Raw genomic sequence first — 23207 nt, forward strand, 5'->3', positions numbered from 1 at the left:
GTTCCTTAAAAACTAAAAATACAACTACCTTATGACCTAGCAATCCCACTACTGTGCATATACCCTGAGGAAACCATAATTCAAAAGGACACATGTACCCCAATGTTCACTGCAGCAGTATTTACAATAGCCAGGACATGGAAACAACCTAAATGTCCAGCGATAGATGAATGGATAAAGAAGATGTGGTACATATGAACAATGGAATATTACTCAGCCATAAAAAGGAATGAAATTGGGTCATTTGTAGAGATGTGGATGAACCTAGAGTCAGTCACACAGAGTGAAGTAAGCCAGAAAGAGAAAAACAAATATCATATATTAATGCATATATGTGGAATCTAGAAAAATGGTACAGATGAACCTATTTGTAGGGCAGGAATAGAGACGAAGACATAGAGAACGGACATGTGGACACAGGGCGGGAAGCAGAGGGTGGGACGAATAGGGAGATTAGGTTTGACATAAATACACTACCATGTGTAAAATAGCTAGCTAGTGGGAACCTGCTATATAGCACAGGGAGCTCAGCTCGGTGCTCTGTGATGACCTAGAAAGGGGGGGGAAGGGGAGGAGGGAGGTCTAAGAGGGAGGGGATATAGGTATACATATAGCTGATTCACTTCATTGTACCGCAGAAACTAACACAACATTGTAAAGCAATTTTACTCCAATTAAAAAAAAAAGAATAATAGAACAAATGTTTTTGTATCCACTCTCCTGCTTTGTCAAATCACAACATTTTATGTTTTTTGCTTTAGGTCTTAATATCACATTGCAGCTTCCTAGGTAGCCCTCTGCTTTGTATTCTTCTCTTTGTCTCCAGAGGTAACCGCCCTCTTGAAATGGCACTCATTTCTCTAATTTGGAATTTGTATCCTCTGCTTTTTACTTTCTCCTCCCTGGCAGATGCCTTTCATGGACTATTCATTCTTTCCATGAACCTTAGAAGAGATCTCCACCCAGGACTCCACTGAGTGAGGTTGGCACGAATGATAAAGCATCCTGGCCTTGTCTCAAAGTCCAGCTCTTTCCAGAAGATCAGGTTAGACTTAGAACCTAAGACGTAGAGGGAAGAAAGAACTGGATCTGATGCACCCTTTGGCTCCTTATCTGTCCACAGCTGATCAGGGCCTGATGTGGACACTCAGAAATTGCACCTCTGCGGAGACAAAGACCATGCTAGACCAACAGTCAGAAATCCTGGTTTCAAATCAGAGCTCCTCCAGCTCCTAGCAATGTAACCACGGGCAGGACACTTAGCCTCTCCAAGCCCATTTATTTAACTTTAAAATGAATACACGACATGCCTGAGCTGCCAGCCTCCCAGGGCTGTGTCTGTGTGCCTTTGCTGTGCCTCCTCAGCACCTTGAACTTAGTGCTATTGTACATTTCACAGCTGTATAATAATTGTTGACTCACTTGCCTTCTCCGCTCAACTGTGAACTTCTTGAGAGTAGGGACCATGTGCCTGACACATAATAGGTGCTCAATAAATACTGGATGAATTAAACTGATCAGACATAAATGTCTTTACACTCCAACATATTTATATGCATATATTCACGATCTATAAAGCATACAAAAAACTACCAGCTGTAATTCTCATTTGGCAATACTAATTAGCATAACTGATAATGGGAGCCAGGACCCCCCCATCCGAGCACTGAAACTTGGATTGCTGGACCTGGAAATCTCCTATGATGGCGACCGAGGCCTAAGCCTCTGAAGCTGGGCTGTTCTCGGTCAAATCCAGACGCTGCCATTGACGTGTCATGGCAAATTACTTAACCTCTTTGTTTCTCTGTTTGTCATCTGTCAGCCCTAATGAAGACCAGCCGCACCAGGGCAAGGATTTAGGTCTATTTTATTCACAAATCTAACAACACACCATAAATAGGGCTGGGCCCATCACTGGAAGTCAGTATACAGTATAGTCAGTGAAGGGATGGCTCCTAGGACCCACCTCCTAGGATCACTGTGGGGAGAATGTGATTTAACGTGGAAGAACTTAGCACGATGCCTGGTATGTAGTGAGCACAGTCACACCTCTGTAAAATAATAGGTTTTGTTCTAGGGATTTTTTTTGTAGGTGTGACATGGTGTCTCTGTCTTTTTTATTAACAATATTGTGTTAGTTTCAGGTGTACAGCAAAATGATTCAGTTTATATATATATTTATATATATATATTCTTTTTCAGATTCTTTTCCATTATAGGTTATGATAAGATATTGAATATAGTTCCCTGTGCTATACAGTTAATCCTTGTTGGTTATCTATTTTATATATAGTAGTGTGTATCTGTTAATCCCATACTCCTAATTTATCCCTCCCCCACTTTTCCCCTTTGGTAACAATGTTGTCTGTGTCTGTAAAGTAATGGTTTTGATTACTAATTCGTGGCTCTGAGGGAATGTCATAGTTTCACTGAGTCTTGATGTTGGTCTCAAAGCCCTGAGATCTCCCCACACTGAGGTGCCGTGAGCTCAGCTTTTCCCACAGCATAATGACCAGTGTAAGTGGCACTGATGGGCCTGTCTGGTCCTCCTGGCTTTGTGTGGTACAGCTCCTAGGATCACATGACGAAGGACAGACCACAGGCCATGAGTGGATCCACCCTTTCACTCCTTCGCCTCCACCCTCCTCCCCATTCTATCAAGCTTCCTGGCCATACAAGCGTCCAGGACACTGGATAAGACAAAGAAGAGTCCACAGACTGGTAGAGAAACGCTCACAGCTGTGAGGAATTACATGAGCAGAATTTTCTGGCACCTTGGCCTGAAATGAGGGGAGCAAATGTCAAGCATGTTCTAGATTGGAAAGAATAATAAGCAAAATGCTACTATGTGGGGAATTCCACAAACATATGGGAAACATAAGATGGTATTAAGGAAAGGCTAAGTAATTTAGTCACGTGGTTCCTCCCAAGCCCTTTCAGCCCTGCCACCTTTAAGCATCCCTGTCAGACCACTGCTCTGTTAAATAACATTTGTATCGTTCCCTGATTTCAAAAGCTCATTCCATTTTTCATCATTATAAAAGTTCACTGTAAAATTCTGGAAAATACCAGAAGAATGATTAAGAAATACAAAAACTTCACCATCACCAGAGAAGTCCACTGTTAACATTTTGGTAAATCTCCTTCAGTATTTTACGATTTATATATTACTTTTTTAAAAAACAAACTCATGACTGTATTGCAGAGAACTAAATATTGTGTTTTCTCCATTTAGACTGTGTACATCTTATGTTATTAAGTAGTCTGAAAATTTTTGAATGTTTTTAGTCTATTGTAAAGCAAAACATGCATACAAAAAGGGCTACGTAACATATATGTACATTTAAAAAATAAGAATAAGGAAAATAAGATGAACATTCTGGAATATGATTCTTGCTGACTACATAGTATGTAACCCATGGATATGCCATAATTTAATCTTTCTCCTGTTAAATATTTAGGATCTATGCTCTTTGTGCCAATCTCTGATTATGTCTTTAGGATGAATTTTGGGGAGTGAACCTACACTGAGGGGAAGGGTATATAACCATTTTTTAATTCAAACTTTTTGTTTTGATATAACTGTAGATTCACATGTGGTTGTAAAAAAAAATAATACAGAGAGGTCCTGTGTATCCTTTACCCAGTTTCCTCCAACAACTAGGCTATCAAGACTAATACAGTCAAGATATAGAACATCTCCATCATCACAAAGATCCCTCATGTTGGGAGTTCCATGGTGTCCTGCTGGTTAGGATTCTGGGCTTTCACTGCCATGGCAAGGGTTCAATCCCTGGTCTGGGAACTGAGATCCCACAAGTCGCATGGCATGGCCAAAAAAAAAACCCTCACGTTGTCCTTTTATAGCCACAACCACTTTCATCCCGGCCCCATCCCAACCTGATGACTATTAATCTTTTTTCCACTTCTTAAAAACAAAAATGAACATATGGGACCTAATCAAACTTACAAGCTTTTGCCCAGCAAAGGGAACCATAAAATAATAAAAAGACAACCTACAGAATGGGAGAAAATATTTGCAAATGATCGAACTGACAAGGGCTTAATCTCCAAAATATACAAACAGCTCATACAACTCAACACAATCGAGAAATGGGCAGAAGAGTCTTCATAATAGACATTTCTCCAAAGAAAACATATAGATGGCCAGTAGGCACATGAAAAGATGCTCAACATCACGAACTATCAGAGAAATGCAAATCAAAACTACCAAGAGGTACCACCTCACACCAGTCAGAATGGCCAACACTAAAAAGTCTACAAATAACAAATGCCAAAGAGGGTGTGGAGAAAAGGGAACACTCCTGAACTGTTGGTGGGAGAGTAAGTTGGTGCAGCCACTATGGAAAACAGTACGGAGGTTCCTCAGAAAACTAAAAATAGAATTACCATATGATCTAGCAATCCCACTCCTGGACATATACCCAGACAAAACTAGAATTCAAAAAAACATATGCACCCCTATGTTCACAGCAGCATTATTCACAATAGCCAAGACATGGAAACAACCTAAATGTCCACTGACAGACGAATGATAAAGATCTGGTACATATATACAATGGAATACTACTCAGCCATAAAAAAGAACAAAATAATGCCACTTGCCGCAATACGGATGCCACTTAGTGTGATAATCTCTAGTTAAGTAAGTCAGAAAGAAAAAGACAAATACCATATGATATCACTTATATGTGGAATCTAAAATATGGCACAAATGAACCTATCTACAAAACAGAAACATACAGACACAGAGAACAGACTTGTGGTTGCCAAGGGGTGGGGGAGGGAGAGTGATGGACTGGGAATTTGAGGTTAGCAGATGCAAACTATTACATTTAGAATGGATAAACAACAAGGTCCTACTGTATAGCACAGAGAACTATATCCAATCTCCTGGGATAAACCACAATGGAAAAGAATTAAAAAAAAAAGAATGTATACCTGTGTATAACTGAGTCACTTTGCTGTACAACAGAAATTAGTACAACACTGTAAATCAACTATACTTCAATAAAAAAAATAGAGAAGAATCTTTTTTCCATTAATGTAAGTATGTCATTTCAAGAACACTATATAAGCAGAATCATATAGCATGTAACCTTTTAGGACTGGCCTTATTCACCCAGCATATCAACAGGTCCTTCCTATTTACTGCTGAGTAGTATTCCATGGTACAGATGCACCACAGTTTAACCATGCACCTGAGAAAGATATCTGGGTTGTTTCCAGTTTGGGGCTAGTACAAATAAAGTGGCTATGAACATTTGCATGAAAGCTTTTGTGTGAACATAGTTTTCATTTCTCTGGGATGAATGTCCAGGAGGGCAATTGCTGGGTTGTATGGTCATACTAATTTAAGACACTGCCAAACTGCTTTCCGGAGTAGCTGTACCATTTTACCTTCCCGTGAGCAGTGTGTGAGTGATCCAGTTTCTCCACATTTTCCCCAGCATTTGGTGTTGTCACTACTTTTTATTTTAACCATTCTGATGAGATATCTCATTGTGATTTTTTTTTTTTTTTTTTTGCGGTACACAGGCCTCTCACTGCCGTGGCCTCTCCCGTTGCAGAGCACAGGCTCCGGACACGCAGGCTCAGCGGCCATGGCTCACGGGCCCAGCCGCTCCGCGGCATGTGGGATCTTCCCGGACCGGGGCACGAACCCGTGTCCCCTGCATCGGCAGGCGGACTCTCAACCACTGAGCCACCAGGGAAGCCCTCGTTGTGATTTTAATTTGCTCTTCCCTAACGGCTAATGATGTTGAACAGCATTTCATGGGCTTATCTATCATCTGTATGTCTTCTTCAGTGAAATGTCTCTTTACGTCTTTTGTCTCTTTTCTAATTGGATTGCTTATTTATTTATTTTTTTTAGTGCTGAGTTTTGAGAGTTTTTAAAACTTTCTAGTGCCAGTCTTTTGTCGGATATATGGTTCGAAAATATTCTCTGTTTGTAGGTTGTGTTTTCATCCTTTTAACATGATGTTAAAGTCTACTTTCTCTTTGTTGCTCAGACTGTGTAATTTCTATTATTCTATATTCTAGTTCACGGCGTCTTCCCCTGTCTCATCCATGCTGCTGTTGAGCCGATCACTGAGTATTTTGTTTTGGTTACTGTATTCTGTAGTTCTAAAATTTCCATTTGGTTCTTCTTGATACCTTTATTTCGTTGTTGTTGAATCTTTGTTTCTAGCATGTTCGTAATTGCTCATTGATGTCTTTTGATCTTGGCTGCTTTAAAATCTTGTCATCATGATACCAACATCTCAGGCACCTTGGTGTTGACATAAACTGTCTTCTTCATTCAGTTTGAGATCTTCGAGATGCTTGGCATGATGAATGATTTTCAATTAACCTGGACATTTTGCATATTATATGACGAGACTCTGAATTCTGTTTTAACGGGTGCACCCTGCTCTGGCAATGGAGGTGGCCAGGGCTCCTTGATAATGCAGGGTAAGGATGGGAGTCCCAGCTCCCTCCTGACCTCCACTGACACTTCTCTGCTGGGAGAGCTAGCAGAGACTCATTACTGATCCCCGTGTGATCTCCACCTACACCACCGCTGGGAGGGGTGGCCTTGTTACTCCTTGTATTAACCATGCCTTTCATTTTATGGTACTTTGACTTCTTAGGGCCTTGCTGACCTGGGAGGAACGCCCCCCCCCCGCCCCCAGAGCTAGTCAATTCCTAGAGAAAATAAATCACTCCCCTGTGAGAGCAACTTTCATATATAAGCCAACAAATCCAGAGCCCAAATCTACAACCACCTCCTATACTGGGCTCTTATACATTGGGACTCTGTTCCTCTGCTCTAAATACCCCAGGACCAGGTATCAGGCAACTCAGAACAACCCCTACACAGCCCAGCAGAAATTATTCAAACTAGCCAATCCTTAACCTACTTCCCCTGCCTCTTCCATTCCTTTGCATGGAAACCACAATAAAGACTCTTACCAAATTTTCTCCTGCTCCTTCTGCCTCCTGACCCACCCCGGTGATTCCCTGTGTGGCCCTGCTTGGTGTGGTGTGCCTCCTGTTTCTAGGGAACTGTCATTATAAACTTCTCCCTTCATGAATCATATCTGTATCTGCATGTCTTGCCACACCTGATTAAAACAAATCTCAGCTACCCTGAAAACACAGCTGGGCAGTGATAAAAGTCCTGGATCTCCACTTGGCCTGTTATGACATCAACCCAGTGGGAGAGGAAGGGCCCCTTGTTACCTCCCTGCGGGGATGTTAAGTCCTGGCTTTCTCTGACACTGTCCCAGCCAAGAGGTTGGGGCATCTTGTTACAGCCTGGCGAGGGTGGATGTCTCAGTTCCCCTCTGACCTTTTGCTGGCATGAACCACAGTTTTTTATGGTGTTTGGCTGGAGTAGAGTGGCTATTGCTTTGAAGTTTTCTGTCTTGTTAGGCGGACTTTTCCTGGTCTTTGGCTAGAGAGAGCAGCGTTGCTGGGGGCTTTTTCATCTGTGCCTGTTGCATTGTGAAGTTACTGCCACCTTCAGACCCAAGTCTGAAATACATGAGGCAATATGGAAACCCAGGGAACTCTCCACTTAGTTCTTCCTTGGGTCCTGAGGTCTCTGCTAGCCTTCCTTCTTCTCACTGCCTTTTAGAGTCTTCTTATATTTATTTTACACATAACGTCCAGGGCTTTAAGTTGTACTTAACAGGAGGAATAGGGAAAAATACGTCTACTACACTTTTCTAGAAGCAGAAGTCCCCATTTTTTTTAATTAATTTTTTTTTATTAAAAAATTTTTGGCTGTGTTGGATCTTTGTTGCTGTGCGCAGGCTTTCTCTAGTTGCGGCGAGCGGGGGCTACTCTGCGTTGCGGTGCGCGGGCTTCTCATGGCGGTGGCTTCTCTTGTTGCGGAGCACAGGCTCTAGGCACGTGAGCTTCAGTAGTTGTGGCTCGCAGGCTCTACAGCGCAGGCTCAGTAGTTGTGGCGCACGGGCTTAGCTGCTCCGCAGCATGTGGGATCTTCCCAGACCAGGGCTCAAACCCGTGTCCCCTGCATTGGCAGGCGTATTCTTAACCTCTGCACCACCAGGAAAGTCCCCCCATTCGTTTTTTTTTTTTTTTTTTTTTCTTTCACTGTTGTGGCCTCTCCCGTTGCAGAGCACAGGCTCCGGACGCGCAGGCTCAGCGGCCATGGCTCACAGGCCCAGCCGCTCTGCGGCATATGGGATCTTCCCGGACCGGGGCACGAACCCGTGTCCCCTGCATCGGCAGGCGGACTCTCAACCACTGCGCCACCAGGGAAGCCCCCCCCATTCGTTTTTAATGCACAAACATGACAGGACCTGTTCTGAATGCCGGTCTTCATGGGTTAACCAACTGTTTCCATCAGGGTGTGATGAATACCAGTCCTCATGGGTTGATCCTCAAGGAGTTTTAGGGAGAGCAAATGATGTAAAAGGTAAGGAGCCTGGATAGGAGGCACCCAATAAATGCTTTCATACCGAGTGAACCATTTCTGTACCCTGATTTCAAAAGCTTCAACTGAACGTCCCACAGAAATATAGAGGAACTTGCTAAATGAAAATTGACTTTAGGAAATATGTCACGTTAATGTCCCTCCCCGTTTCCCCAATCCTCTGGACAGGAGCTATGTGTTTGCATTGATTTCTAAAAATGTTCTGTGGAAATATAACAAATACCTAACTTGACTGAGTAAGTACACAAAGATATTTACATCCCACACAAGCCAGGACACCAGGATTCCAGGGCAGAAAGCAATGGACAGGGTGTGTATAAAATCAAGTACGCAGTCGCCCCTGTCGAGACGCTATCACCTCTCTACTCATTCTGGCCCCAAACTACCCATTCCAACAGCCTTCATCACCTACTTTCGTTAAGTTTCCATCTAAGAATTGAGAATTTAAACAACTCCCATCACAGCCAACTTAAGCTATGAGTAATGGAAACAAATCTTTTTCACCACCTTCCATCAGAAATTCTTTGCAAGGGCCCTATAAACACTGTCATTTTTTAAAGGCCTTAAATATCTGATCACTTCCTTGAGACTATACAAACCAGAGCTTCGTTTCCTGAGGCCTGCTTTCACGGGGAAGCTGCTTCCCGTAGGCCTTCAGCTTGTAGGGCAACCTTGTCAAGACCACACAGAGCCCTCTTCTGCAGGCCAAAAGCAGAAATGGTTCAAGAGGAAAAATCTCCTGAGAAGACTCGTTACCGTGACCAGGTTTGCAGCTTGTTCCTAACCAAAAGAAACAGCCTGCAGAAGTATGATCTCCCTCCAGCTTGTTTTTAAATGGGAAACAAGCCCACATTTAATCCAACTGACTGTGCCCCCTGTTGAGGAAGGCCATGGCGTTATTGAGCTATGGAGTTCAGGTAGTCTGCTCTACTCAAAACGAATTCACTGGGTCATCTCAAGGGAAAAGTCCTCAATCATCTGTACTTGCCCTTGCCTGAGCTAATGTAGATTTAAGGTACGGATCCAAACAGGGGAATCTCAAGTGGGAACCTCTCCCTGAGAAGCAGGCTTCTGATAAATGGATCATCACTAAGTAACCCATGTCTGCTCTTACAGAGAATAAGTCTGGCCAAGGATACACCTTCGTGAACAGACTGAATTTGAGGGCATAAGTAGACCCAGCCAGATGAATAAAGAATACATATTTACGATGAGGATCTTTTGAAAGTGCAGGCTGAAAAAGAAACTATTTTAACGTTTGTATTTGCTACCTTGCAAACTCTTTAAATAAACGTGGTGAAGCTTCTTTGAATAACAATATGAGTAATAAAAGCATGAATTACCCCAAGACCAAGCCAAGTCTCGGTCACCTTTCCCCCTTTCTGGTTACATTTCGCACAGAGCTCAGACCAGGGCTCGCCGTGCTATGTTGTAAAGTACTAGTCTACATGGCTGGCTCTCTCCTCCTCCTGTATCTCCCTGATGACTTAGGCAGGACTGAGTCGTAATTCATCTTTGTACTCTGAGGATACAGCAGTGTCTGAATAAAACTCATGAAATGAATAAATGGATGTGTGAATGAATCAATGAATCAAGGAGGAATAAATTAGCAGATTCTGAGCCACACCTTGTTTGCTGATCAGAGATTCCCATGAACGACAAAGAGTGACATGAACTGAGACTTGGTTTTCCAACAGGGAGAAAGAACTACCGTTACAGCAAGGCACCACCATTTTTGCCTTATTTTTATATAAAAACTTACTTTATATAAAACAGCTGTTTATGGATGTATGGCATGCTGGCAAAACAACATCCCTCCTTCCTTTCTTTTTTCCTTTGGCCTTGGATGAAAATAGTACTAACTGGCAGAAATGTAATGAGATGTTTAGGAATTATGTAATGCTAATAACTCTTAGGGAATTTAAAATTTTCTAGGAGCCATTAAAATTTTTTAAAAAGAAATTAATGAAATTTTAAAAACTCAATACATTCAAAACATCAACATATAATCAATGTAAAGAATTATTGAGATATTTTAATTTCTTATATTTATACTATCTTTGAAATCCAGTGTATATTTTACATTTACAGCACATCTTGATTCAAACTGGCTACATTTCAAGGACTCAGTAGCCACATGGGGCTAGTGGCTACCATATCGGACAGCAAAGGGTTAGAAACATATTTTGTGCTCATCGGCAGCAACTCCCTCTTGTTTGGGTTTCTGATGTCACTCACTTCCTCCTCCCGTCTCACAACTCTTAATCATTTACCCTGACATTATCAGAGTGGATACAGATGTGTCATTTCTTACATCACCTGAACTAGTTTTTGCAAGTGTATAGGGCACAAATTTGAAATGGAAAAAACAAAAAACCCAAAGCAGCTTTTGCACTCATATCATAGTTGAAGAGGTGAAGTTCAGAGTCATGAGGTATCTGTAGTCACAGGGCTAGTAGGTCTCAGGCTGTAACTAAAAGATAGGTCTTGGGACACTTGTTCCACAGTGTCTATACTTCCATCTCACCATCTCTCTTAGAATACTTCATAGCAGGGAAAAACAGCTTGTTTGAGAGTTAAATAATGAAGAAAAAGAATTTCTTGTTTCAATATGCTTACCCAACTCCTACACAAAAGGCCACATGGCTTGCTGGGGTGAGGAAGAGGTTAGGTCTCAAAAGGAAGTTATTTCCCCAACTTGAAAGAGGTATTTGGTTCTCTTCCAAAGCCAGGAGAACCTTTTAAAAATAAATCAATTCCTCGTTTCAAGAACAACCATGTAGAGCATGAATGCTGGATCGAATGCCACGTCTGAGAAAATGTCACCATCAAAGCCAAATGTAGCAACTGAACTCTCCACACAGGATAAAATCTTATCGGAATTCATAAAAAACAGCTGTATTTCCCTCTATTTTCCTTGAGTCTAACCTTATGTACTATTTCTTGTTTAAGTAAACATACAAAGCATTTACTCCCAAAGTCAGAAAAGCAGATTCTTTTTTTAAAAGAATTAATTTGGCTCTCTCTGCCCAATTCTTACCTCTTCTATACCTCACTCTTATTCAGTGGGTTTAGCCATGTGAAAATTTTAAATGTTGAAAAGCTCTCTTGTTCTTTCTTTCTCTCTCCTCCACCTGCTGCTCTCTCGCTCTCCCCCACCTCTCTTTCTCCTTTTTAATCTCTACCAGTACCACCGTGATCGCAATCTCACCCTCCCCACCCAGTAAGGAAAGAAGGAAAATAGGTCCAGAAAATGCATTTAGCACTGCTAGGAATCCGAAGATGTGAATTTTATTCTTTAGTTTTTAAAATGATTTGTGGTATCGGTGTGATAAATCTGAAACTATTTTGGTTACTGAAGAATCGAGCGGGGGGACTTCCCTGGCGGTCCAGTGGTTAAGACTTCACCTTTCAATGCAGGGGGTGCAGGTTCGATCCCTGTTCGGGGAGCTAGGATCCCACATGCCTCGGGGCCGGGAAACCAAAACATAAAACGGAGGCAGTGCTGTAACAAATTCCATAAAGGCTTAAAAAAATGGTCCACATCAAAAATCTTAAAAAAAAAAAAAAATAGAGCAAATGAGTAAATATGCTGGTATTGTTGGGAATCAGAGTTGTTACTATGGGAGAAGAGAGATAAACATGAGGTGAGGTGGGGAAAATGTGGTATTGGATTTCAATCGGAGACTAATGATTAATAAGTCTGAATGGATTTATATGTGCATGTACATGTGCGTGTGTGTATACGTGCTGGGTATGTGTGCGTGAACACGTGTGTGTGTGTATGTCTATGTTCTCCGGACTCTGTCCACCGAAGGGCGAGAAACATATGACAACCAAGTAGTGATGAGCCAACCTAGCATCCAGATCTTGGTTTCTGTAATTGGAACCAGGTCTCCTTAGGGAAATGGCCATGTCCAGGAGGGAATAGGAGTAGCTTGAAGGGGTTCCTGGTGGCCAGTTTCCAACATCAAAATGAGTAATTATAATATATTGGAAGAAAAAGGAGTAAACGAGAATCTACTGAGGGGTTTTCGTGATAAAATATACGTAACATTAAATTTACCAGATTAACTGTTTAAGTGTACAGTTCAATGGCATCAAGTACATTCACCTTGTTGTCCAACCATCACCATCACCTACCTCCAGAACTTTCTCATCTTTGTAAGCCAAAACTCTGTACCTATTAAACAATAACTCCTCATTTCCACCTTCCCCCAGCCCTGACAACTACCATCCTATTTCCTGTCTCTATAAATTTGACTACCCCAGGTACCTCATATAAGGAAAATCATACAATATTTGATTTTTTGCATCAGTTTATTTCACTCAGCATAACATGTTCAAGGGTCATCTATATTGTAGCACGTGTCAGAATTCCATTCCTTTTTAAGGCTGCATAATATCCCATTGTATGTATATGTCACATTTTGTTTATCCTCTCATCTGTGGATGGACACGTGTGTTGCTCTCACCTTTTGGCTACTGCGAATAATGCTGCCATGAACATACAAGTATGTGAGTCCCTGTTTCCGATTCTTTTGGGTATATACCCTGAAGCGTAATTGCTGGGTCATATGATAATTGTCTAATTTTTTGAGGCTTAATGAATTTTTAAAAAGAGGAAGAAGGAATACTTTCTCTACAGAAAATCACTAGTTAATAAGTGTAAGAAACATGGCCATTAAAAATCATCATTTTGCATTCATCTATGGAAAGGATCTTACTGGCAAGGATCACCAGAGGATGCTAATGGGTGGAGAACAGGATGTCCACACAGTGGCAAGTGTCACCCTTCAGATTACTTATTAATCTCAAGGCGAGGGATACGTTCACAATGGCGAGATCTGACAGGAGCCATGTTATCCAAGTGATCAAAACTGAGCATCAACAACAGTGGGACAAACTGGCATTAGGTGGCTGTTAAAGTGCCCAATGGGGAGGACACATCACCACATAGTATTCTTTGTTTTCTAATGACAGTTTCATTGAGATACAATTCACAGAGCATACACATATCATTCACAACTTAAAGTGCACAATTCAATGGTAATTTTTTAGTATCTCCACAGAACTGTGCATCCATCACTACGATTTTTAGAATATTTTAACCACCCCCCAAAGAAACCACACACCCGTTAGCAGTCGCTCTCCATTTCCCCCAATTCCCCCACCCCTGGACAACCACAGATCTCTCTCTCTCTCTGGATTTGCCTATTCTGGAAATTTCAAATGAATGGAATTCTATAAAATGTGGCTTCTTTCACATAGCATAACGTTTGCATGCTTACTGTAGCACACATCAGTACTTCATTCCTTTTTTTTTTTTTTTTTCTTTTTTTCGTTACGCGGGCCTCTCACTGTTGTGGCCTCTCCCGTTGCAGAGCACAGGCTCCGGACGCGCAGGCTCAGCGGCCATGGCCCACGGGCCCAGCCGCTCCGCGGCACATGGGATCCTCCCGGACCAGGGCACGAACCCGTATCCCCTGCATCGGCAGGCGGACTCTCAACCACTGAGCCACCAGGGAAGCCCAGTACTTCATTCCTTTTTATTGCCAAGTAATATTCTGTTATATGGATATGCCACATTTTACTTATCCACTCATTTGTGTGGAACATTCGTGCTATCTCTCCCTTTTTTCTCTATTATGAATAATGCTGCTATGAACATGTATTTACAGGTCTTTGTGTGAACATATGTTTTCAATTCTCTTGGGTATATACCTAAGAGAGGAATTGTTGGGTGATATGGAACTCTGTTTTAACCTTTTGAGGAGCTGCCTCTCTTCCAAGGTGGCTGCACCATTTTACAGCCAAAATGTTTAAATCTAATAAGAAAACAAAAATACAAATCCTGATTGTGGGACATTCTATAAGACAACCGGCCTAGAGCCTTTAAACTGTCAGTGTCACTCAAGACAAAAATTAAAAGGTAGGGGGGAAAAAAAAGGTAGGGGGATGCTGTAATTTAAAGGAGAATAAGGATGATGGCTAAATGTAATGCTTGATTCCTTCCTGGGTTAAGAAAGAGAGGCTATAAAGGACAGCTTGGGGGCACATGGAGACATTTGAATATGCATTTTATATATAATATTAAAGCTACAAAGTGCACTTCCCTGAGTGTGCTAATGCGATTGTGGTTATACAGGAGAATGGCCTGGTTCTGAGGAGACTCTGGTGGAAGTATTTAAGGGTGACATCTCGATCCCTGAAGCTGACTTTTACTTACATAAAGTAAGTGTGTGTGTGTGTGTGTGTGTGTGTGTGTGTGTGTGTGTGTGTGTATACATGTGGGAAAAAAGTAGGGAGAGAGAGAGAGGGAGAGGGAAAGGGAGGGAGGGAGGGAAAGAAAGAGGGAAAGTATCACAAAATATTAACAACTGGCAGTGAGTATATGAGTGTTCATTGTGCTATTCTTTCAACATTTTTCTAGTTGTGAAATCTTTTAAAAATTTCAGAGGAAAAAAAAAATTTCAGAGGAAAAGTTATTTGAAAAGCACAGAATAAAATAATGCCCCAATCTACATAAAGCATGAACTGAAAAATAAGGAGAGAGAGTGCTTTTCAGACACCTCCTCAATTCATGATCTTCACTTCTGACAAGGAGATGTTTCAAACCTCAGAACCTCACTTGAAGCCTCATGTTTAGAGCCCTGCTACACTGACATAAAACAGAACCCTACTGAGATTCTTTCCAGTCCTTCTAACCTGCCTTGGGCACATCACTTAAACTCTTTAGACTTCAGTTCTCTAAACTATCAAGAAATAGAAAAGATCTGGGTTGACCTAGAGGACACTTGACCATTCTTTCAAGCTCTGAAATTCTCTGACTCTATAATCATACTTCTCAAGTAGGATTCAGGATCAATCTCCCTTCGAATATATTCTCATTCGGTTGACATTTTAGGGCTTTTGCTTCATCAGAGCTTTAGATGAAATAAGCACTTTATTTCAATATTAACCAGGAATGTTTAATCACATTTAAACAGATGAGCCTGAACACAGTAAGGATATCCCTCAGTCCTTATGCCAAAGCACACTGTTCTCACATGGGTCCTGTTGCACATTTAGCTTCGGTTCCCAGTTGATGGCCTCTGGGCATCTCACCAAGGAGTGAGCCTCCACGACCCAAGATGCCCCTGGGACAGCCAGGCAGACAGAGATGGAATGTTTCCTTTGGCCTTTTCTATATCAGGCTCCTAGGATATAATTAGGAGGTAGCTCTCAGAGCAGACAGAAGTTAAGTTGAAAAGTGTCTACGGAGAGAAGAGGGAGAGAACAGAGGAGACATCTTGTCTGGAGATGCTCTAGGATTCAAAGATTACATGATAAGTGATGAAGCAGTCCAGCCCTTGGGGGGTAGCGGAGATGGTCTCAGAACCAGCCAAAGTCAGCAAAGGGCCAAACTGTCTCCATATTAGTGGAGTTGAACCTCAAGCTCCAAGATCACAGGGCACTAGACATTTTCTTATCTCAAAAAAAAAGTTTATTTTTTAAGGCAGGAGAGAATAGCGCTTAAAGGAATCTTCCCAAGCTGACCATAACCTTTTGAAATCCCAGAATGTCCTCACTTTGCTATTCTCCAGTTCTAAGATGGATCCTCCATGCCTCTATCATTCAAAAATGTACAGATCCACCAGTCCAGTTCCCTCATTTTACAAACAAGAAAGCAGGTTGAAAGAGGCCAGTAACTTGTCCAAGTTATCCAGCTAATTAGCCACAAAGGCACAGTTTCTTTGCTTCTTTGCTCCCTAGAACAGACCTTACTCTTAGACCCCAAGAGTGGCAGTCAAAGTGTCCATAAAGTTGCACAGAAAACAGAAGATGCACGTTCTCTGTATGGGTCCCATAAGCCAGCTCACTGAAGGTGCTGGGAATCAGGGACCGCTCTTCACTGAGACAGAGAACTTGCAGGTGCAGCAAGTGTGTGTGCCTTTTGGGGGAGATGAGAGAGCTCATGTTCACAGCCCTCCTCTTTCTCCTCCTGTGATTTTTCCAACTGAATTAAACCGAGCTCATGAGCAGATCTGGAAGTCTGAATAGACTGGGGTAAAGCGAGTTAAAACACATAACTGCACTTGAGATATAATCCAGGGAGAATATCAAAGCCAAAATGAGCCCCGTTTACGCCACTATCAGAATATATTCTTCAGATTTTATTTGATCTTTCCTGACTCTCTGGCACTGGTTCGAAGGCCACTGTTATGTTTTGATTGTTTCAATTTGCAAAATAAATTTGAAATCATCTCTGGCTTGTTCAGTTCTCTCATCTAGGGAAATAAAATGTAAAAATATATTCTCCAAGCAACCGTTTCAAATCCACTTAACAGAAAGCTCTCCAATCCTTAAACTTCATCCAACAGATGTACTAACATCCTGATATTTCTGTGTTTTTTTAATTGCATGACCCCTTTGTATAAATACGGATAGAGATAAGACTGATAGTTGTGTAAGCTGGTTGGATTCCAGCCAGGGAACAAGGAATTAATGAGAGTGGTCAGATAGAGAGATTTCGAGACGGAGAACCCTCCTTTCACATCCTTTACTGCTTTCATAATTAACTGTAAGTGATGACCTAGGACCTCCCACTGCACATGGCCTTATATGACCATAGAGAAGCTCGAAGCATAGAGGTTAACAGCCTGGGAAGGTGACTGGGTTCAGCTTCCAGCTCTGACACACAACACCTGCATGATCTTGGGGACATCATTTAACCTCCATAAACCTCAGTTTCCAAATCTCTGAAGTGGGAGCAACTGAGAGCACCTATACTGAAGAACTGCTTAATATAAAAGGGTATATCTTTCAACACCCATTTATGATAAAAACCCTGGAGAAAGTAGGCATAGAGGGAATTTTCCTCAACATAATAAAGGCCATATATGACAAACCCACACCCAACATCGTCCTCAATGGTGAAAAATTGAAAGCATTTCCACTAAGATCAGGAACAAGACAAGGTTGCCCACTCTCACCACTCTTATTCAACATAGTTTTGGAAGTTTTAGCCACAGCAATCAGAGAAGAAAAGGAAATAAAAGGAATCCAAATCGGAAAAGAAGAAGTAAAGCTGTCACTGTTTGCAGATGACATGATACTATACATAGAGAATCCTAAAAATACTACTAGAGCTGATCAATGAATTTAGTAAAGTAGCAGGATACAAAATTAATGCACAGAAATCTCTGGCATTCCTATACACTAATGATGAAAAATCTGAAAGTGAAATTAAGAAAACACTCCCATTTACCATTGCAACAAAAAGAATAAAATATGTAGGAATAAACCTACCTAAGGAGACAAAAGACCTGTATGCAGAAAATTATAAGACACTGATGAAAGAAATTAAAGATGAAACAAATAGATGGAGAGATATACCATGTTCTTGGATTAGAAGAATCAACATTGTGAAAATGACTCTCCTACCCAAAGCAATATACAGATTCAATGCAGTCCCTATCAAACTACCAATGGCATTTTTCACAGACTAGAACAAAAAATTTCACAATTTGTATGGAAACACAAAAGACACCGAATAGCCAAAGCAATCTTGAAAACGAAAAACGGAGCTGGAGGAATCAGGCTCCCTGACTTCAGACTATACTACAAAGCTACAGTAATCAAGACAGTATGATACTGGCACAAAAACAGAAAGATAGATCAATGGAACAGGATAGAAAGCCCAGAGATAAACCCATGCACATATGGTCACCTTATCTTTGATAAAGGAGGCAGGAATGTACAGTGGAGAAAGGACAGCCTCTTCAATAAGTGGTGCTGGGAAAACTGGACAGGTACATGTACAAGTATGAGATTAGATCACTCCCTAACACCATACACAAAAATAAGCTCAAAATGGATTAAAGACCTAAATGTAAGGCCAGAAACTATCAAACTCTTAGAGGAAAACATAGGCAGAACACTCTATGACATAAATCACAGCAAGATCCTTTTTGACCCACCTCCTAGAGAAATGGAAATAAAAACAAAAATAAACAAATGGGACCTAATGAAACTTCAAAGCTTTTGCACAGCAAAGGAAACCATAAACAAGACCAAAAGACAACCCCCAGAATGGGAGAAAATATTTGCAAATGAAGCAACTGACAAAGGATTAATCTCCAAAATTTATAAGCAGCTCATGCAGCTCAATAACAAAAAAACAAAAAACCCAATCCAAAAACGGGCAGAACACCTAAATAGACATTTCTCCAAAGAAGATATATAGACTGCCAACAAACACATGAAAGAATGCTCAACTTCATGAATCATTAGAGAAATGCAAATCAAAACTACAATGAGATATCATCTCACACCAGTCAGAATGGCCATCATCAAAAAATCTAGAAACAATAAATGCTGGAGAGGGTGTGGAGAAAAGGGAACCCTCTTGCACTGTTGGTGGGAATGTAAATTGATACAGCCACTGTGGAGAATATTATGGAGGTTCCTTAAAAAACTACAAATAGAACTACCATATGACCCAGCAATCCCACTACTGGGCATATACCCTGAGAAAACCATAATTCAAAAAGAGTCACGTACCAAAATGTTCATTGCAGCTCTATTTACAACAGCCCAGAGATGGAAACAACCTAAGTGTCCATCATCGGATGAATGGATAAAGAAGATGTGGCACATGTATACAATGGAATATTACTCAGCCATAAAAAGAAACGAAATTGAGCTATTTGTAATGAGGCGGATAGACCTAGAGTCTGTCATACAGAGTGAAGTAAGTCATGAAAGAGAAAGACAAATACCATATGCTAACACATATATATGGAATTTAAGAAAAAAAAATGTCATGAAGAACCTAGGGGTAAGACAGGAATAAAGACACAGACCTACTGGAGAATGGACTTGAGGGTATGGGGAGAGGGAAGGGTAAGCTGTGACAGGGCGAGAGAGAGTCATGGACATGTATACATTACCAAACGTAAGGTAGATAGCTAGTGGGAAGCAGCTGCATAGCACAGGAAGATCAGCTCGGTGCTTTGTGACCGCCTGGAGGGGTGGGATAGGGAGGGTGGGAGGGAGGGAGACGCAAGAGGGAAGATATATGGGAACGTATGTATATGTATAACTGATTCACTTTGTTATAAAGCAGAAACTAACACACCATTGTAAAGCAATTATACTCCAATAAAAAAATAAATACATTTAGATAAATTTTTTTTTTTAAAAAAAGGGTATATCTTCAATAAAACCTAGCACAGATTCACACTCACTTTAGTGTCCACAAGTATATATAGTCCCCGCCCTTAGGGAGCTAACTAAGCACGGAAGAGAGGGTCTGTGACACATTCTATGACACCGGTGAGACACCTGCCACTCTCCACGTGGAGGTATATCAGCAGAGTAACACTCCCGGCCTCTGCCCCTTCCTCTCTTCTATGCTGTTAGAGGCCTGCCCCTGTGGATGAGGCCTGGGATCTCCCAGAGCTAATGATGACCTTACGGGTCAGTCTATCACATTCTGGATTCAGTATTAGAAAGGTGACCCGCCTTAGTTATGAGCCTCCTTCTCTATCCTTAGCTTTAGCAATAACAAACATGATACCTTGGTCATCATATGCCTATTTCTGTGTCTTATTTCTCAACTACTTTAGAACTTGGCTGTTGAAGAGGGTTATTTACTGAGCTTCTCTTCTAGCTCATTAACAAGCCATTCTTCCTACAGCACCTTTTTTTTTTTTTTTTTTTTTTTTAGCCCTGTGCGATTCCAAAACAGCTGTCTGGTGATGCAGCGTGAAAAGACTCATTACCACTGACCCAGCTCTCACAGGTGGAGTATGTTTGCAGTTCACCAAACACATCCCAAGGGCTGAACATGCCCAATCCCAAGCTTCTTACAATGAACTTTGAGCCCCATGACTCTGCAAGGCTTCTCGATCATCCTGCAACTCAGAAGCATTATTTCCCATTGCCCAATATTTCTCAGAAAAAGAAAAACACAGTCATGTAGACTCTCTGTTCTTTTTGCCCATTATCACAATCCCAAAGGTAAGGAGTGCGAAGATATATTATGTAAGAACAGCTCAGTCATCCTCTGAGATTGTGGATTTCACCCCCTGAACAAAGCTCACAGGCAGCTATGGAGTCATGATATCTTCACACAAGGCTATAATGTCACTGTACTAACAATTATTGAGCCCAAAGGGATGTAGAGATCCCAGGACACGATTCCCAATCTCAAAGAACTCCTAGACTAAAGTGGAAGAGGTGCATAAATAATTTTAATGCAAGGTGTTATGGGTACACTGGAAAGCGTGCCTCACCTCAGGGAGGATGGAAGGAGGAGGGCGTTAAAGAAAGTTTGCTACGGTACTGGATACCTTATTCAAGATGAATAAACCAAGTTAGCTATTTATGAGTGCAGAGGAAATGGGTGTCAGGATGTGTCAACAGATGAAGAGCATAAGCAAACAGAGGAGCATGGGATGTGCTAGAAAACCCAAAACTCCGCCAGGGAGAGCAGATGAGGCTGGAGGGTTTGTCAGAGACAAGGTCAGGAGAGGCCAGAATGTGGCCCTAAGATCACCAGTGAGGGCTCCCAAAAACTCGGATTCCTTTGCCCCAGAAATTGGTTCTTCAATGAAAAGGCTTTTGGCAAACTAGCCTGCGTGCATCTCAGTGCTGGAGCTACAAAGGTGTGTGAAAGCAGACATGTCCTTGGCCGTTAACGGAGCTTCCATTCTAGTGGAGGCCAAGAAAGACTTGGCTAGACAAAGAGAGGAAGGGAGGGCAGAGAAGAGCATGTGCAAAGTCCTGGACTTAAAGGAGCATCAGGACTACGGGGGCCAAGAGAGAGGAGGTGACTGTGTTTGGAGCTGAAGGAGCGAACAGAAGAGCGGCCGAGACACTGATGCCAAAGCCAGCATGCTTGTTAAAAAAAAAAGAGAGAGAAAAATCCTGTCTGGTCTATATTATTGGATGGGTATGTTTTGTTTTTAATGCCAAAACTATGATGCAACAACTTGAGATTTCTGATACTGTCCACCTGGAATTCAAAAGGCAGATTTTTTTTTTTTTTTTTGGTACCACCTTTGTCTGAGAGCCTTTGAGGAGCTCAGAGTGAGCTGGGACAGACAGCCCTGTAACGGCCTCCACCGCAGGAGAAGCACTCAGAGAGGCACGTGGCACGTGGCACGCACCCTGGGAGGGTTGCGGAGAGTCACTGTGAGGACACGGGGGCCACCGGGAGACCTTCACTCAGGGGACCCTGCTTCAAGGGAAAGCCAGGCCACATTAGATTCTTAAAGCCCTAGGATTCCAGACTGGCTGTCCATTTTAATTCCTCTTGGGCCCAGCTTTTCATCTAGAGAACACTTTGGGCTTGTACCATTCACTTTATCCATAAAACAAACACACATCAAGTGCCTACTACTGCTATGGGTTGAGCTTTCATGTCTAAGTTTCCTAGGTGGCAATGACCGTTAGGCATTATCAGCCATTCACATTAACACTAGTGGCAGAAATACCACCCATCTGGAAGCAGGGATGCAGAACTATCATAAGCAGATTTTCATACCCAAATCAATGGAGGATTTGACTTTGCAGTGGAGGGAGGCGTGGTTTATCACCTTTACTGACAGTGAGAAGGGTCATCACTGGCCAAATAGAAAAAAATAAAAATGAACCACTCTAACTACAACGGTGATGACTTGTCCCTGGTAGATAAGAAAGTGGAGAGCACGGTTTCCCTTGAAACAAAGCCCAGTGCCTGCGTTAGACTCAGATGTGCACAGCCAGAGCTACCAACAGCCTGGGCCAGCCTGGACATTGCTCTTGGAGGGAGGGAGTGAAGAAATCACCAGAAATCGCATCATTTTACCAACTACAAATTGGCACTTGCCATCTACCTCTACAAGGATTAAATCGTGAGCTGCTACAGCTGCTGACTTTCAACACCCCTGAAAGGAGTTCAGGGCAGGGATAAGGAATGAGGCACTCTGTGCTCTGGGAAAAACTGGCAGAACGGGTCTTCAGATAGTTAAATATTTTCAGCAGATTTTATGAGCCCAATTCTTGCATGTCCTCATATCTAGAAAAGCACTATAATCCGTCATGATGACGTCTGCTCCTTGTGACTAGCAGCATCCTTCTGCAAAAAATGTGTGCTTGGGGCTTCCCTGGTGGCACAGTGGTTGAGAGTCCGCCTGCTGATGCAGGGGACATGGGTTCGTGTCCCGGTCCGGGAAGATCCCACATGCCGCGGAGCGGCTGGGCCCGTGAGCCATGGCCGCTGAGCCTGCGCGTCCGGAGCCTGTGCTCTGCAACGGGAGAGGCCACAGCAGTGAGAGGCCCGCGTACCGCAAAAAAAAAAAAAAAAAAAAATGTGTGCTTGATTGCATGTATACCCCCCTTCACCAAAATCACATAAATACTGACCTTCCCCCCTGCCTCTTTGGAGCAGCTTCCCAGAGCTATCTGAAATGCTGTCTTCTGGGCTATAGTCCTCAATTTGCCCCCAAATACAATTTAACTCACAGCTCTCATGTTGTGCTTTTTTTTTTTTCAGTTGACAATTTAAGGAAGATTCTTCTCCAATCCTTTAACCTTGTCATTTAAAAAAATTTTAAGGAAATCAAGCAACTTGAAAGACACTGCATGAATTCTGCCTCATTTTTCTGTCCTTCTGACCCAAAATTTCTGTGAGGGATGTTCTTGTCCACAGATGCTTGTTCTCATGGTGAAATGTGAGAGTAGATGCAGGAGATGCAGGTGCCAGCAT

At 42.1% G+C, this 23207-nt stretch overlaps 1 protein-coding gene across 4 annotated transcripts in view; it reads right to left on the reverse strand.

Annotated features, from left to right (window-relative positions):
* GNA14 (G protein subunit alpha 14) overlaps positions 1-23207 on the reverse strand; it is a 202532-nt gene that overhangs the window by 61567 nt on the left and 117758 nt on the right. The gene's annotated exons all lie outside the window — the stretch shown is intronic.

Source organism: Stenella coeruleoalba, assembly GCF_951394435.1.
Source record: "Stenella coeruleoalba genome assembly, chromosome: 7".
In the NCBI taxonomy this organism is placed as follows: Eukaryota; Metazoa; Chordata; class Mammalia; order Artiodactyla; family Delphinidae; genus Stenella; species Stenella coeruleoalba.